Source organism: Leopardus geoffroyi, chromosome B3 (genome assembly GCF_018350155.1).
Source record: "Leopardus geoffroyi isolate Oge1 chromosome B3, O.geoffroyi_Oge1_pat1.0, whole genome shotgun sequence".
In the NCBI taxonomy this organism is placed as follows: domain Eukaryota; kingdom Metazoa; phylum Chordata; class Mammalia; order Carnivora; family Felidae; genus Leopardus; species Leopardus geoffroyi.
This window is the reverse complement of record NC_059337.1, coordinates 136,918,571-136,933,450: the sequence shown is the minus strand read 5'-3', so window position 1 is coordinate 136,933,450 and position 14,880 is coordinate 136,918,571. Positions and strand designations below refer to the sequence as shown.

General features: G+C 53.8%; 3 long non-coding RNA genes across 3 annotated transcripts; 2 read left to right on the top strand and 1 right to left on the bottom strand.

Annotated features, from left to right (window-relative positions):
• Positions 1–1,916: 1,916 nt before the first annotated feature.
• On the bottom strand, positions 1,917–2,613 carry LOC123582341. The gene is made up of 2 exons (XR_006704331.1): positions 2,392–2,613; positions 1,917–2,138 (listed from the first exon to the last, which is right to left on the bottom strand). It is a non-coding gene; the product is annotated as an uncharacterized LOC123582341 (long non-coding RNA).
• A 1,400-nt stretch (positions 2,614–4,013) lies between these two features.
• Positions 4,014–11,008, top strand: LOC123584241. The gene is made up of 3 exons (XR_006705275.1): positions 4,014–4,485; positions 8,005–8,163; positions 10,782–11,008. It is a non-coding gene; the product is annotated as an uncharacterized LOC123584241 (long non-coding RNA).
• Positions 11,009–11,545: 537 nt separating this feature from the next.
• On the top strand, positions 11,546–13,462 carry LOC123582339. Its single transcript, XR_006704330.1, has 3 exons — positions 11,546–11,645; positions 11,986–12,505; positions 12,738–13,462. It is a non-coding gene; the product is annotated as an uncharacterized LOC123582339 (long non-coding RNA).
• The last annotated feature ends 1,418 nt before the right edge of the window (positions 13,463–14,880 follow it).

The window sequence follows — 14,880 nt, the reverse complement described above, 5'->3', positions numbered from 1 at the left end:
GAGATGACTAGGGACCAGCACGTGGTACAGGAGCTGACATGGAAAAGATAGTCAACGCCTGTCAACTGCTGGGACTGTTGTAGTGGTTTTTGGCTGGGCTGGGCTGGATGGATTCTGTCCCACATGAAGGCCATGGCTAAGCACTCTGCGGCTTATAGAGTCTACATAGACAGGATCTGAATTTTAAACAGCACTCGGTGTTGTAAGATGGTAAGAGCCAGACGCAACTTACATCAGGTGAAAGAGGCAGGTGTCCTAAGGGAATCTCTCCAGAGAAGAGATCTCTTCCAAGCACGAAGAAGCAGGAAATGGGGAACTGAACCAGGTCAGGGAGCGCTAGCTCCAACACTACAGACCTGGTCCTTGCTTCCATGGACATGGCATCGTAGAATGTATTCTAGAATGGCATTCTCCATGGATAGAATCTGATAGAAAGTGTGTGAGTTTTTTAATGGGAAAGATTAAAAAAAATTTTTTTATGTTTTATTTTTTATATCTGAGAGAGAGAGAACATGAGCAGGGGAGGGGCAGAGAGATGGAGACAGAATCCGAACCAGGCTCCAGGCTCCGAGCTGTCAGCACAGAGCCCGACGTGGGGCTCAAACCCACGAGCAGTGAGATCATGACCTGAGCCGAAGTTGGATGCTCAACCGACTGAGCCCCCCAGGGGCTCCAGGAAAGATTTTTTTTTTTTTTTAATAAAATGGAGGAATGAGCTATGCCAGCCACCTGGGATGAAGTGCCCTCCGTTGTACGGAAACTTTAGACCCGCCAGAGAAAGGCCCTGGAGTTCCTGCACTGGGTCCCCCTCCTCCATTTTTCCCCTCAGCAGCTGGTAGTGGAGGGTGATGTTCACCCTCTGTGGTTCTTCTCTGTTCCAGAATGCACTGCAGGCACTGGGCCCCTTCTGGGAGTTTTCTGCTCTGGGAGTTGCAGACCATAGCCTCCTGTATGTAAGCTCCTACCTTTCGTTCCTTCCTTCCAAGAAGGATTGAGGCCTCGCAGTAATTGGAAGGAAGCCGAGTAAGGAAGTGAGGAACCAGAATAAGCAGGACAATTGGCAGGAGGGAGGAAGATGAACATTAAGGTTCATTGCCGGTGGCCGGTCAGTGGAGCAGGGACCTGAACGTGCCAGTCCAGAAACAACAGTGCTCGGGGACTTCCGAGGCGGCCTCTGGTTCCTCAGGGGAGGGGACACTGGCGTCTTTCCCTCTGAAGCAGCATTTTGGTGCCGGTGCTCTCTCTCTACCAACCCCACCTCGGTCATGTCCCAGGAGTGTGACTCTGTACTGTCCGTGTGACCTGCTTCCGAACATGCTGTGGTGAAAGTGACAGCGTCAGCTGTGACCCTAGACCTTGAGGCCTTGGGCACTTGGGCCCAGCGTCAGCACCCCCAGGCCTGCATGCCACACGTGGACAGGTGACCACGTGAGGCAGAGGCGAGCCAGGTCCAGCCACCCCTCCAGAAATCAGCCAAGACTGGCTCACATCTACAGAGGGACCAACCAACGTATACGTAGATGGGGGAGAAATAAAAATGGTTGTTTTAAGCTCCTAAAATTGGGTATTTTTTTTACACCGCTATAGCTAACTAATTCAGGTATATTTTTTCTCTAATATTTGCCTATAGTACAACTCGGGGTTGGTAAACCAGGGCCCGAGGGGCAAATCCAGCCTACCACCAGTTTTTATTAATAAAGTTTTATTGGAACACAGCCTTGCTCGTTAATTTCCACATTGTCTACGGCTGCTTTCAAGTACGTATGGCTTGTTTTGATTTGGATGTCTTGGATTACTAGGAAGCCTGAGCATTTTTCCCATGCTTTATTTCCTTCCTGGATTCTTTCTTTTGTGAATTCCTCGTTGCTCATTTATCTACCGGAGGATTGTTTTTTATGTGTTTGTTTACCAATGCATGTAAGCTCTTTATGTAATTAAAATAATAATTTAAAAAAGCCCAAAGACCAGGTATTAGCCAATAGACAAATAAATAAACAAACCAACAAACCAACAGATAAATAAAATATCGATCCACCTCTGTCCTGTGTGTCATAAATCCTGAAAACCTTTGCAGAGGCATTTCTGTCATTTAGTCGGGTGACTTTGTGCAATTCCCTCGGGCTCCTGAGTTTCCTCATCTACAAGACAAAAATAGAGAGATTTTGTTCATGAGGTTCTTCTGGAAAGTTAGTGAAAGCTGAAAACCACTAGAGAAGAGAGAGGTATTGTTGTCGTCCCTACCACCTACGCTCACAAACCAACAGAAGTTAAAGCATCGAAAGTGTCCTGCCTGAGTTTAAGGGTGACACAGAGCCATGGTCTTAAATCACGTTCACGGACCCTGACATAGCAAGTCAGGATGCTCTCAGGTACAAGTGAGAGAGGGCCCACCTCAAACAGGCTTAAGCAAAGTAGGAAATCTGTTGGCTCAGGTGACTGTAAAGTTCAGGGTTGCAGGTACAGCCAGATCCAGGACACCAAACAGTGTCACCAGGACTTGCTTCCTTGCTTTCCAACTCTTCAGCCAGCCATCCTCTTGATGCCCATAGATCCTGGCTTGCACCCAACCCGGCGACCCCAGCACAAAGAGCAGACTTCTTATTCAGTGCTTCTAGGAAGAGTTCCAAGGCCAGACTCCAGACCGGCCGGGGTCACGTGTCCTTCCCGAGCCAATCGCCGTGACCAGGGTGTGGCACCGGCTGATTGGCTAGGCCTGGCCGATGGACCCGCTGCCTGGGAATGGGTGAGGGTGGGTCCCCAGAGGAAAATGAGGGGCTGCTGCTAGTCAAAGCGGGCCTGAGCACGGACAGGCACAAACCAGACAGCTCTGCGGGTGCCTGCGGGCCCACACGGGGCGCCAGGGGGGCCAGGCGGGCAGGGACAAAGCTTCAGGCAGACTACCTTCCTGTGTATCTGGTTTGTAGATTCGGCCTGCTGTCAGATCGTGTTTGGGGAGCAGCTGCTGCTGCTAAGTGAGTTTGGACATTCTTGCTGTGGACAAAGGGAGGCATATCCAGAGACGAGGCTGAGGGTGTGTCCCCACTGCAAGGAGACTCAGGACATGAGCACTCCTAGAATGAGCATTTATTAGGCATCTCCTGTGGGCCGGACCTGGGATTACAGCAGGAACGAGACAAAGACCTCTCCCTGGGGCTCACGTTCAAATTAGGCAGATGGGAACACGAAAGTAAGTCCATACTGTGCTGGGTCATGTTGCAGTCACACAGGAAACGGCACAGGAAAATGTGATAGAGCAATAGGGGTTAGGGGACACTTTGGATGGCCAGGGAGGGCCTCTCTGGGGAAGTGACATTTGAGCTGAGATCCTGGAGAAGGAAGCCCAGGAAAGGAGCACCCTGGCAGAGGGAATAGCACGTGTAAAGGCTCCAACACGGGACGGTGTTTTGTATATTTGAGAAACAGACGGCATCAGCTTCGGAGCCCAGTCAGGAAGGGGGAGAGCAGACGAGGGCGAGGAAGGGGCTACGTGCCGCAGGCTGTACGGGCCCCATCAAGGAGGTCTGAGCACTGGTCCCACACAGAGAGCAGGTACCAAGAGGTGGCGAGCTGGCTGTATGAGGCCAGAGCGAGGCCTGGCTCAAGGGTGTAGCTGTGACCGCTATCGGAAGAGAGTTTCAATTCCAGCTCACTTCGAGAGAAGACTTTCCCATCAGTCAGTGGCATCCTACTGCGGAATGGATGGCCTGGAGGTGGTGAGCTCTCTGTCCCCAGAGGTATGCAACCAAGAAACAGTGGCAGAACAGGCTAGAAAGCTGGGAGTGGATGACTCTGTGAGATCAGCAGAGAAATACAGAACCAAACACGATAATAACGCTTAACAAAGTTTACGGTGGCAAAGGGCCACTTAGAACATTTTAGCGGCAGCCTGCTGTGATCAGAGCAATCTCTGGAAATGATTTATTTACATATAAAAATGAGACATTTCTCAACAACCTCGAGACAGCCCCTGGGGCGAGGCTCTCATTGGACAGCGCCTCCCCCCGGGTCCGGGATGCTCAGCCCCCGGTCGCCTCCAGCCTCGGCAGGGGGCTGATTGCCTCTCTGAGGGGAGGCGGGCGGCTGAGGCCCGCCCTGCCAGCATTCCGGAGAGTTCCTTCTCCAAAATAAACCTCGCCTAAGCATTTAAATGTGCGGCTGAGCATGAAGTCCAGTCAACAATTTTATTCCAAGAATGCAAATGAATCCCTGAGGGGCCAGGAAGAGGCGGAATGCCCTGGCCCAGAAGCTTTTTTTTTTTTTTTTTTAGAGTGCGAGTAGGACACAGCAAATTCCACCGCCTCGAGCCAGAATTGGGGAAACTGAGGCTGGGGCATCAGCTCAAGGTCGCAGAGCCGGGAAAAGGCAGAGTGGGCTGGAACGTGGCTGCCAGATGCTTTCCACCCCGCATAGAACCACCCCACCAGGGTGCTATTCCTGTGCACAGAGCACTCTCCCCGATGTAGGCCAGTAGCCCCGGAAGGACAGGTAAGGAGATCATTCTGTGGAAGGGAACCACTCCGTGCACTTCTGCTGGGCCTGTTCTGGGCACCAGTGACCCGGGGGAAGAGGGCCAGTGCTCTCAGTGCCCTGGCAGCAGCATCTGCTGGGACCTCGTCTGGATGGTGCCGTCGGGCCTGGGTCCCTCGCAAGCCTCCTCCCGGACGCCCAGGAGACTGCCTAGGTCCTCGACCTGGTATCGATTAGCCTGGGAACACAACTGGGGCACAAGAGGTAGGGGTGGTCGGCTTCCCTCTCTCTGCTGAAGCAAACGCCTGGTTCCTCGTTCCCTGGAGAATTATAACTCACTTTAAACAAGAAGGCGGATGGCTTTGTGGCTGCCTCCCCCAGCCTCGCAGTTTAGCACCACCCGACTTCCAATTAGCATCATCAAGTCTCCCCTGACACCCGCCTCCTTCCAGGCGCAAAAAGTTTGCTCAAGGGCAAGGCACATTGTTGCACGTTCGTGAGCCCATTGATGGAATATACATTTATTACCACCTGTTTTGAGCCTGGTTCCTATAATGATCATAGTTACCACGGGGGGGCCAGCCAATGTTGGGGGAAGGCAGGCATGGTGTCCCTACAGCAGAGGAAGAGACCAGCCTCTGGGAGGCTCAGTAGCCAGTGCAAAGTCCACCTGCCCTGGGAGCCCCGGAGATGGGGTGTAACCCAAGACTGGTTTCAAAGCCTGAGCTATGAATGCTGAGAGGCTCACCACAGTGGCAGCAAGGGCGTTGCTCTGGGGGTTGCAAGAGATGATCTGTGAAAAGCAGCTGGTGTCCCTGCACCCAACAAATGTCAGCTCCCCCTGTTATAGGAGGCGGGGGTGAGGGGGAGCTGAGTCACACCGGTGATGTCCCTCTAAGAGTGGCCTTAAAGACTGACCCGGAGGCCATGCTGTGGCCCCGTGGACTTGAGCCATAAGAGAGGTATCATGCCTTGGGAATTAGAGGTAGGGCGGATCCTGCCAGCAGAAGGAATCCAGGAAGGCTGCATGGAGAAGGGGGCTTAGGCTGGTCTGGAACACTGGGAGAATTTCAGAAGGAATAATTCCTAACTTGCAGAGGAAGAATTCCGGGCTGGCATTCTGTCTTCCAGCGTTTGCCCTTTCAGTGGGCAGAAGCTGCCACCCTGGTGGCCCTGGGATCAATCGCCCAGACGTTGCTGTTCCTTCCCCAGTTAGTACCAGAGCCCTCCAGGCGCCAGGCCTGGCTCTGTGGGCCTGAGGACGTGCAGGCCTATAGTGCCTGGTCTCTGCTCTTTCCTCGGGCGCCTTAGTTACTCGCCTCTTCTCTGCCTCTGTGCCATTGACTGTGAGCCTCCCGAGGGCAAGGACGGGTCTTGTCCAGTGGCATAGCTGGGCCTGGCACTTGCTCAGCACTGAGCAGGTGCCTGGTGGCCTTCGCACGGTCACTCCTCCTCCTTCCCGCTACCCACGCCCCACACCAAAACACCAAGACCCTGAATCCAAGCCCAAGGGTTCTGTAGGCGGAGAAAGTTCCCCTGCAGCTGGGAGCCTCAGCTGGCTCACCTGTAAGACGGAGACAAAGGATCCCTGTCTGGCTTCCCTCCGGAGCTCTGGCAGATGGCAGGCGAGGTGACTCACTCAGGTGGGAGCCCTTTTGAAAAGTAAGCGGCCCTCTCAGACTCTCTATACGTGCACACACAGGAAATGTTTTTTTTTTTTTTAATGAACTTGAAAATATTAGAACCTTTTGCTTGCTTTTTGCCTGTCGAAAGTTTTGTTTTGCCAAATCTTTTGGAACATGAACTCTGGAATGAACTACCTATTAGCTAAAAGCTGATAATTGATTATCAGTCAAATAGCCTTGATTAAGTATCATCTGCCTTGTGCGGGGGATGGCGGGGGGCCCAGGGAGTGCAGCCCTGCTTGGAGGAGCTCATAATCTCAAGGGGTGGGAGGCAGCTGACCTGGAGGGTCAGAGAGGAGGCTGTCACTCAGCCTGAGGGGGGAGAGAGAGAGAGAGAGAGAGAGAGAGCAGGAAGGGGCAGAGAGAGGGAGAGAGAATCCCAAGCAGACTCTGGGCTGTCGCACAGAGCCTGATGCAGGGCTCGAACTCACGAACCGTGAGATCAAGACCTGAGCCGAAATCAAGAGTCAGATGCTTAACTGACTGAGCCACCCAGGCGCCCCCAGGCCAAGTCTCAGAGGATGAGTAGGAGACACCAGTGAGGACGAGAAGGCAGAGGGACAGTGCAGCCAAGGCCTGGAGGGGTGGGAGAGAGCGGGAGGGGCTCACAGGTGCCTGGGCTTCAGTCCCTCACTTGCCGGGGGCCCCTTTCCATTGTAATACTTGTCAGCCAAATAAAAACATACAATCATATCGAATTTTCTATCCACGATTGTGTTTCCTTCCTTAAAGGAACTCCCCATGGGGCGCCTGGGTGGCGCAGTCGGTTAAGCGTCCGACTTCAGCCAGGTCACGATCTCGCGGTCTGTGAGTTCGAGCCCCACGTCAGGCTCTGGGCTGACGGCTCAGAGCCTGGAGCCTGCTTCCGATTCTGTGTCTCCCTCTCTCTCTGCCCCTCCCCCGTTCATGCTCTGTCTCTCTCTGTCCCAAAAATAAATAAATAAACGTTGAAAAAAAAAAAATTAAAAAAAAAAAAAAAAAAAAAGGAACTCCCCAGGCTATGCTTCCAGCTCCCGGCTTTCCTAGAAGCCTGTGTAGACCCGCCCTGTGTAGAAACCTTGTGTCACACCAGACACCTGGGCTTAGGTGACAGGGGCTGGGGAGGTGGCCGTGAAGGAGTTTAAGCAAGGAAGAGCCCAGAAGAGTCAGGCGTCTCAAACTTGGAATGTCCAGAATGGAACCCTCCAGCCACTCTCCAGATCTCTAACCAGACCCTCCCCCCCCCCCCCCCCCCCCCCCCCCCCCCCCCCCCGGCTCCAAGCACTAACCGTGACCTTCCAGGTAGATGCTCAGGTCGGACCTCAGGGGTCATTCCTGTGCCTTCCTCCTCCCCACAGCCAACCACCAGAAAGTCTTGTCTGTTCTGCATTCCAGAATTGCCCGGTCCGTCTGCCCTGGGTATCCCCCCAGCTCTGCTCCACACCGGAGCATCCGCACTGCTTTTTCCGGCTGGGGGTGGGGGGGGGGGGGGTGGGGAGGGGGGGGTAGCTACCTGCATGTTCCTCCTGAACCACAGCCATGGCCTCTGCGACCACCGCCATCTCCCTTCCTGCCCCTGCCTGAGACTCTGTTGCGAATAAACCATTCGTCAAAAAGCCAACGCGCTGCCCAGCCAGCCACGTGGCTTCTTCCCCATTCTCACCTGCCTGTCCCCCGCACTGATCCCTGCCTCCAGGGCACACGGCTCCTGGCTTCTTCCCCCGGGGTCCTGCCGCCTGCCTTCAGACAGGGGACTTCTCTGCGGACTCCTCACGCTCATCTGTACCAGCGACAGAGCCACCTCCTTCCCGCCCCGCCTGTTGTCCTCCCGTGAAATAAGATAATGGTTCTAAACTTTGTTCAAATTGTACAGATGTGTGAGATGGAGATCCAAAGACGCTTCGGAAGGCTGCTGAACACAAACACGCTCGCGTTGGCCCTCTGCTGGCAGCAGCCGGGTGCGCGGAGATGGTCAGATAGGCTGCTTCTCGGTCCTTTCCAACATTTCTGAGCCCGCAATTCACCAGGCCAGGTGCCGGACCAGGTCCTGGGGACCCATGACGAGGGTGGAAGGAGCAGGGCTGCTGCAGGATGAACACCCCCCGCCCCCCCCCCCCCCCCAGGAACATAAATTACTCATCATGGCCATCTGCACTTGCCAGCCACCTCTGTAAGTCACTTCCACCCCGGCTGTCCCGTAAGTAACTTGAGGACATGGGGAAGAAGTCCAGGACTGGGCGTGGCAAGCCTACGTCCCCGCCCCCCACCCCCAAGTCCTCTGTCGGAGATCCCAAGAGGCCTCTGCACTCTGCCTTCCGGAACCCTTCCTCCCAGCTCCTCTGTCTGTGCCCGCTGGGACCGGCTGGTGGCTCCAGCTGGAATGCCTTCTTCACAGACCCCCCCCCCCCCCCCCCCCCCGCAAAGCTTCACCTCCTCTTTTGCACGGCCCGTCCTCAGGGAGCCCATCGCTGGTCTCCGAGTGGGCTGGCCTCCCTCTGTGCTCCCATGAACATTCTGTCATTAATGATAAATTCTGGGTTTACTTGTCAACTCATGCCCAGGACAAATATAGGGGAAAGACCTAACTCACCGTTGTGTCTCTGACCCCAAACCGAGCCCGGCACATAGTAGGTGTTCAGTGAACATTTCATGAATGGATGAATGGATGAATGGATGAATGAGGAAGCATCACTTTCAGCCAGCTCTGTGTGGGGCTGTCCACATCTTATTACCACCACACCCATCTAAGCCTAGGAGCTAGGTTTTCCAGAATCCCCTCTGTCACAGGTTAAATGGCGTCTCCCTCAAATCCATATGCTGAAGTCCTAACCTCCAAGACCTCAGAAGGTGACCTTCTGTGGGAATCGGGTCCTTACGGATGTAATTAGTTAAGATGAGGTCATGCTGGACTAGGGTAGGTCCTTAATCCAATAAGACCAATGTCCTTATACAAAGGGGACACTTGGGCACAGACTCGCACACAGGGAGACGGCCCTGTGGAGACAAAGGCAGAGATCGGGGTGATGCTCCTACAGCCGAGGATGCCAGAGGTGGCCAGCAAACCCCCAGCAGCTCGGGGAGGAGCCTGGAGCGGGTTCTCCCTCCCAGCCTCGGAAGGAAGTGGTCTACTGTGGACACCTTGATCTTGGACTTCCGGCCTCCAGGGCTGTGGGACAATACGTCTCTGTCGTTTAAGCCGCCGGGTCTGGTGCTGTTCCTGCAGCCCAGGGAACTAATGCAGCTTCCGGCTGGGTCTCACCAGTGTGACCAGCTCCTTTGAGACTGGAATGTCCCGTCATTCTCAGGAGGCCATGAAGATTGGGGCCAACCACTCCCTAAGATGGGGGGTTTCTCAGGCCACCCCATCTGTGAGTGCTTCTGTGGGGAGCCCGGGGCACCTAGCCGCTCCCCTGCTCTAGGGGTCTCATGCTGAGGTTTGGTGAGTTTCTCTGAGCCTCCAGGCCCCAGCCCCTCCCACATTCAGCAAACCTCCCCTCCTCCACTGCAGCCCTGTTCTCGTGTCACTTGCGGTGGCTGTTTCCCCGACCAAATGCAGGCTGATCCAGACTTCAGAAACGTCATGATGTGGCCAAATGCTGCCCTCACTCTTTAAGGTGACACGTTCTTCATCAAAAAGGCAATGAACGGGCCACCAGGAGTGTTCACTCACAGTGACAGTCACGGTGACAGGTGCTCTGATGGACGAGCTTTCATCTCTCCGCTGTTACGGTGACTCCCAGTCATGCCCACCCGAGAGAGAGCCTTCTCTCCGGGACGACCCCGTCACTCACCTGGCAGAAGCAGGTCCTGTGTCCTGCAATACCTGTGTGCTGCTTACAAAGCTGGAAGGGCTGAGAAAGCCTTGCTGGGGATGTGTGGGGACCAGTCCCAGATGTCGTGTGGTCTCGAGGGCAGCATTCGAAACCACCTCCCATCAGATCCAAAGCACACTCGGCCACACGCTCCTATTAGGTGTCCTGGAAGAAGGTTCCAAGAACCAGGTCATCAGGCACGTCTCCCAGTGAGGAAGGGACAGTGCTTAAGTTTCAACAGGTACTTTGAAGGCCTAGAAACCTTGAAGGAGCCTGATGAATCCAACACAAAGCCCACAAGGGATCCTCAGGCTCCAGAAGTGTCCACTTTGCCCTTGACCTGTCCTCCAGCACGCCTAGGGGCACTTCCCTCCACCTGCAGGGCATCTCCAGCACCTGGTACCCCAGCACTGGATCCTTCCCCTGCCTTCACACCTTTGCACTTGAGTTTCCACCGCCTTGTTTAGTCTCAGGCCAAGAGGCAAATATTACCATTCCCCACTTTCTAGAGGGGAAACGGAGTCCCAGAGGGGCTAAGCATTGTGCCTGACGTCACACAGGGAGTAGGTGGTGAAGTTGAGGGCAGGCCTCGACTTTCAACATTAGAGCAGTGGTTTTCAAGCTTTAAAGAGTGGGAGCTCATGTGCAAAATGAAGATTCCTGGGCCTCGCACCAGGTGGTTTTGATTCAGGGTCTCTGGGTGAGTCTCAGGGACAGATGAATCTGTTGCCGCTGGTTCGTGGCCCGCATGTGGGGTGAGGGGCTGGGGGTGGGGGTGTAGTAAATGATCCCACCCATAAAGAAGATCTTTCCTTATCTGCCCACGTTCTCCCAGCAGCTTGCCTTCGGGAATCTCTCTCCGCACACTCCAAGGCGTGTTCCAGCTGACCCCCCCCTTTGCTGTGATGGCTCAAATCCCAAGTCCTCCACTCATCAGCTCTAAGACACTGGATGAGACATTTAACCTCTTCTTGTCCTGATTTCCTCCTCTGTAAAATGGGGAGCACGCTGGGACCTGCTTCAGAGCGGTTACGAGTTTGAAATGAGTTCAGATACAGAAAACACTTGTAAGCTCTTGATAGATATTAGCTGTCTTTATTATGACAACCATTCATGTGGTTGTTATTACCGTGGAGCTATTTCAAGGGTGTCTGTCTTGTCTACACAATAAGATTCTAAACTTCTGAAGTGTGCAGAGCTTAGCACAGGCTGGGCCATACGGTAGATGATAAATACTCAGTGAGTGTATAAATTAATCATTAAATGCATAATTAATCACATCTTGTAATTAATATATGAAGGAACAGATGACAATGACCAGGGTCACAACACTAAATAATAATATTATTGATCCCTTGATGGCCACTTAATACAGACCAGGATTCCATTTCTCATCGCAGCGAGAAAACTGGGGCACAAAGAACTTAAGCAGTTTGTCCATGTTCTTGAGCTACTAAGTACTTGAGCTGGTTTTTTACTCCAGACTTTTCCGGGGCAAGAACTCGTCTCTTCTTAACCACAACACCGTGTTGGTTTTCTCTGATGAAACTGGAAAAAGTTGCTGGCGGGAGGTGAGTAGCCAAGTTGCTACAAGTTGCTTGCTAGCCTCTCCAGGGGAGTAACTGAATCTCGTTTAATTTTGTTTCCTTAGCTCCAGGAAAGGAATTCACATCAAGTAGACACCTAAGGAAATGAGCATTGGGTGTGCTTGCATGGATGGGTGGGGTACATGGATGGGTGGGTGATGGATGGGTGGGGTGCATGGACGGGTGGGTGCGTGGACGGGTGGGTGCGTGGACGGGTGGGGTGCATGGATGGGTGAATGTGTACATAGATACACGGGGAATGGATGGGTAGGGTGATGGGTGGATGGATGATGGAGTGGCGAGAGCAGGTGGGTGCATGAATGATGTTCAGTTGCAAGGGTGGCTGAGTGGATGCACATGTGGGCAGATAGGAGTATGATGAGTAGGTGGAAGGATGGGCATGTGGCTAAGTAGGTGGCGTAAGTGAGAGAGTGTCCTCTCCGTGTTATTCTGCAGAGTGACACTCAAAGAGCCCTGAGACAGGGAGACGTGGAAAACAGATGTGCATTTGGAGGTGAAAGAAGCTGAAAAATCGTTGCTGGCAGTGCTGTTCCTGGAAGGGAGACGAAGGCGGGAAGACACATTTGGGTTACAGGAAGAGGCGGCCCCTCATGCAGCATCTTCAGTCTATAAGGGCCCAGGGCTCTGCACTGAAAGCACTAATTGGATTTCATTAAAGCGAAATAGATTTCCTAGCACTGGAAGAGCCAGTTCATTAATTTCACACATGCTCTACTGGAGGAAGGCATGGGGAAGGGCAGCCAGCCCCAGTCTCCCCAGGCTAAGATCAGAGCTGGGAGCCCGCTGCAGTTTGGTGCGGAGCCTGGATTCTGAGCACCTGCTCCAAGCCAGTGCCTGGGCTGGCCATCGGGGGTGCAGTGATGAACCAGATACAACCACCGCCTCCGGTAACTCGGTCTTGGAGGAGGCAGCCACACAAGGCAGGGCGTGCACAGTGTCAGGGTGCTGGACAAGGGTAAGCAACATAGAATGTCTGACCTGTGCTGCCGGGGGTCCTGGGGGTAGGGTGGAGGTAAAGAGCAGAGAAGGGAGAAGTTGGCCCAGCTGCCCTAAAGCTCACGGGGCCATGGTTTGCACGAAGGTTTTCATGCCCAGAGTGGGCAACACCAAGGGAGGAGAGAAGCAGGGGTGCTGGGGTTCATCTAAAATTCTTGGAAAATATTCACTGAACACTCATGGTGTGTCAGATGTGTTCCAGGTACTGGACATCCAGTGGAGCAGACCGACCTGGTGCTGGAGCTGAGAAGAGTGGTCTGGGCCGGAATTTTAAATTGGGGACATTTGAACATATAAAAGATGGTCAATGCCCCGGTCCGGAGGACGTCACCAGGGGAGAGAGTAGGAGGAGCGGGGTCATCTTAGTTCTTTCTTCCTCTCAGAGCAAGAATTCCTTCCACACCTTCCACTGACAGGTGGCTCCCCAGCCCCTGCTTGCATGCTCCAATGACAGGGAGCTCACTACCAGCCAAGCCAGTCCTGCCTGCTTTTGGAAGTTCTGGCTGTTAGTTAAATTCTTTTGTATGCGGACCAAAGTCTCCCTTCCCTTTTGATTTTACTCCTTTGTTCTGATTCCATCTTCTGGAGACCCGGCCCATCCAGTCGGCTCCCTCTTTGCCATAATCTGCTAGAACCCACAGATGTGGTTCACCACACCTTCCTTCTTCTCCGATAGTGGGGCCCTGGGTTTCTTCTGAGGGTACCGCACCGTCCCCACTGCCGTCTCCCATCCCAGGAAGCGACAAAGTCTTGTTTTAACTTCTGAACTGTGGCCTTAGAGACCAGAAGAGGGGACACTTAAAACTAAGAGACTTCCCTTCTGTGTCTTTATTAAACACACCCAGTTCCTTCTGCCACTCTTAGCTGCCTCAGTGGCTACCCCAGATATTTTTGTCTCTGGGTTGGGGTCTCCACGCTGGAGGTCATCACATGAAACCAGTGGCCGTACCAGGGACGCCCTCATCTTACACAAACTTTTTTTATTTATTTTTAAAACTTTGCTATTTTTGAGAAGGAGGGGAGAGAGAGAATGAGTGAGGGAGGGACAAAGAGAGAGGGAGACACAGAATCCGAAGCAGGCCCCAGGCTCCGAGCTGTCAGCACAGAGCCCACACCGGGCTCGAACTCACAAACTATGAGATCATGACCTGAGCCGAAGTCGGACGCTTAACCCACTGAGCCACCCAGGCGCCCCTTACACAAACTCTTTATAACAACATTGGACCCAGCAGGACTTCCCTCTTTGAGCGGATGCTTTGGCAGTCTGAGTTGCTTGTCTGCTCTCAACCTTCCCTCGGTGTGATGTAGCAACTTTCTCCTGCCAGCGGTGACCCTGAGGGCTTCAGGCCAGCCCAGCCAGCTTCTCTCCTGCCTCCTCTCCCCACACAGTCTTACCCAGCAGGGGAGAGGCTCAGGCTGTCCAAGTTCTCTATGAAATCTCGGGGGCAATAGAGGACTGTCCCAACAGGCCTGGGTTGTCCACGCCTGGCACATTCCAAAGAGAGGTCTGGCCCTTGATAGGCTCCTGAGAGAAACCCTCTGAGTCCTTGGACTATTTATTCTTCCTGCCAGGAGTGTCTTTGGGCCATGCTGGACAGTCCCCACAAACAAGGGGACTTAGGATGGAGACTCTGGGCCACGTGCTATCAGTCTGACGTCTGGGAGACTGAGTAAGGTCAGCCATGTCTCCATGCAGAGCTGGGCACCACGGCACCACGGTTCTCTGTCGCCCACTGTTGCCACACGAATCAGGCACCGTGTGTAAGACTCCACTGGCAGAGGCACAGGGAAGCTGGTGCCTCGTGTCTCCTGGACCCCACCCTGCGCACCTTAACCCCTTGCTGATTTCAGTCTGTGTCCAGTCGCTGTTACAAACCACAGCCGGGAGTACAATAGCTTTCTGAGTCCCGTGAGCCCTTCCGGCAAATCATCAAACCTAAGCATGGCCTCGGGGCCCTCGAACACACCTGCTATCACAGAATCTGTCCTGTTTCACGACATGTTTGTGTCCCCACCCCCACGCCCCCAGACCGTGAGCCAGGATCCCAGGGTCCAGGTTTCAGCCCCATTTCCCACCATCCCCGCTGCTCCTGTTCTGTGAGCTGGATACAACAGGCAAGGCTCTGGGTTACCGTTGACTTCCCCTGGGCTGCCTTCTGAATTTGCTTGACGAATTGTGAACCTGGGTTTCTCAGGCTTGTGTTGTATATGAGGGGCAGGACTCTCAAACACGACCGTCCCCCTGCAGACCATTGTCGATTTTCTATCTGGGACAACAGTGCCGTTCACAGCTTTCAGGGACCGTCCCTTGCTCTTGGGTTCTGGACGGAAATC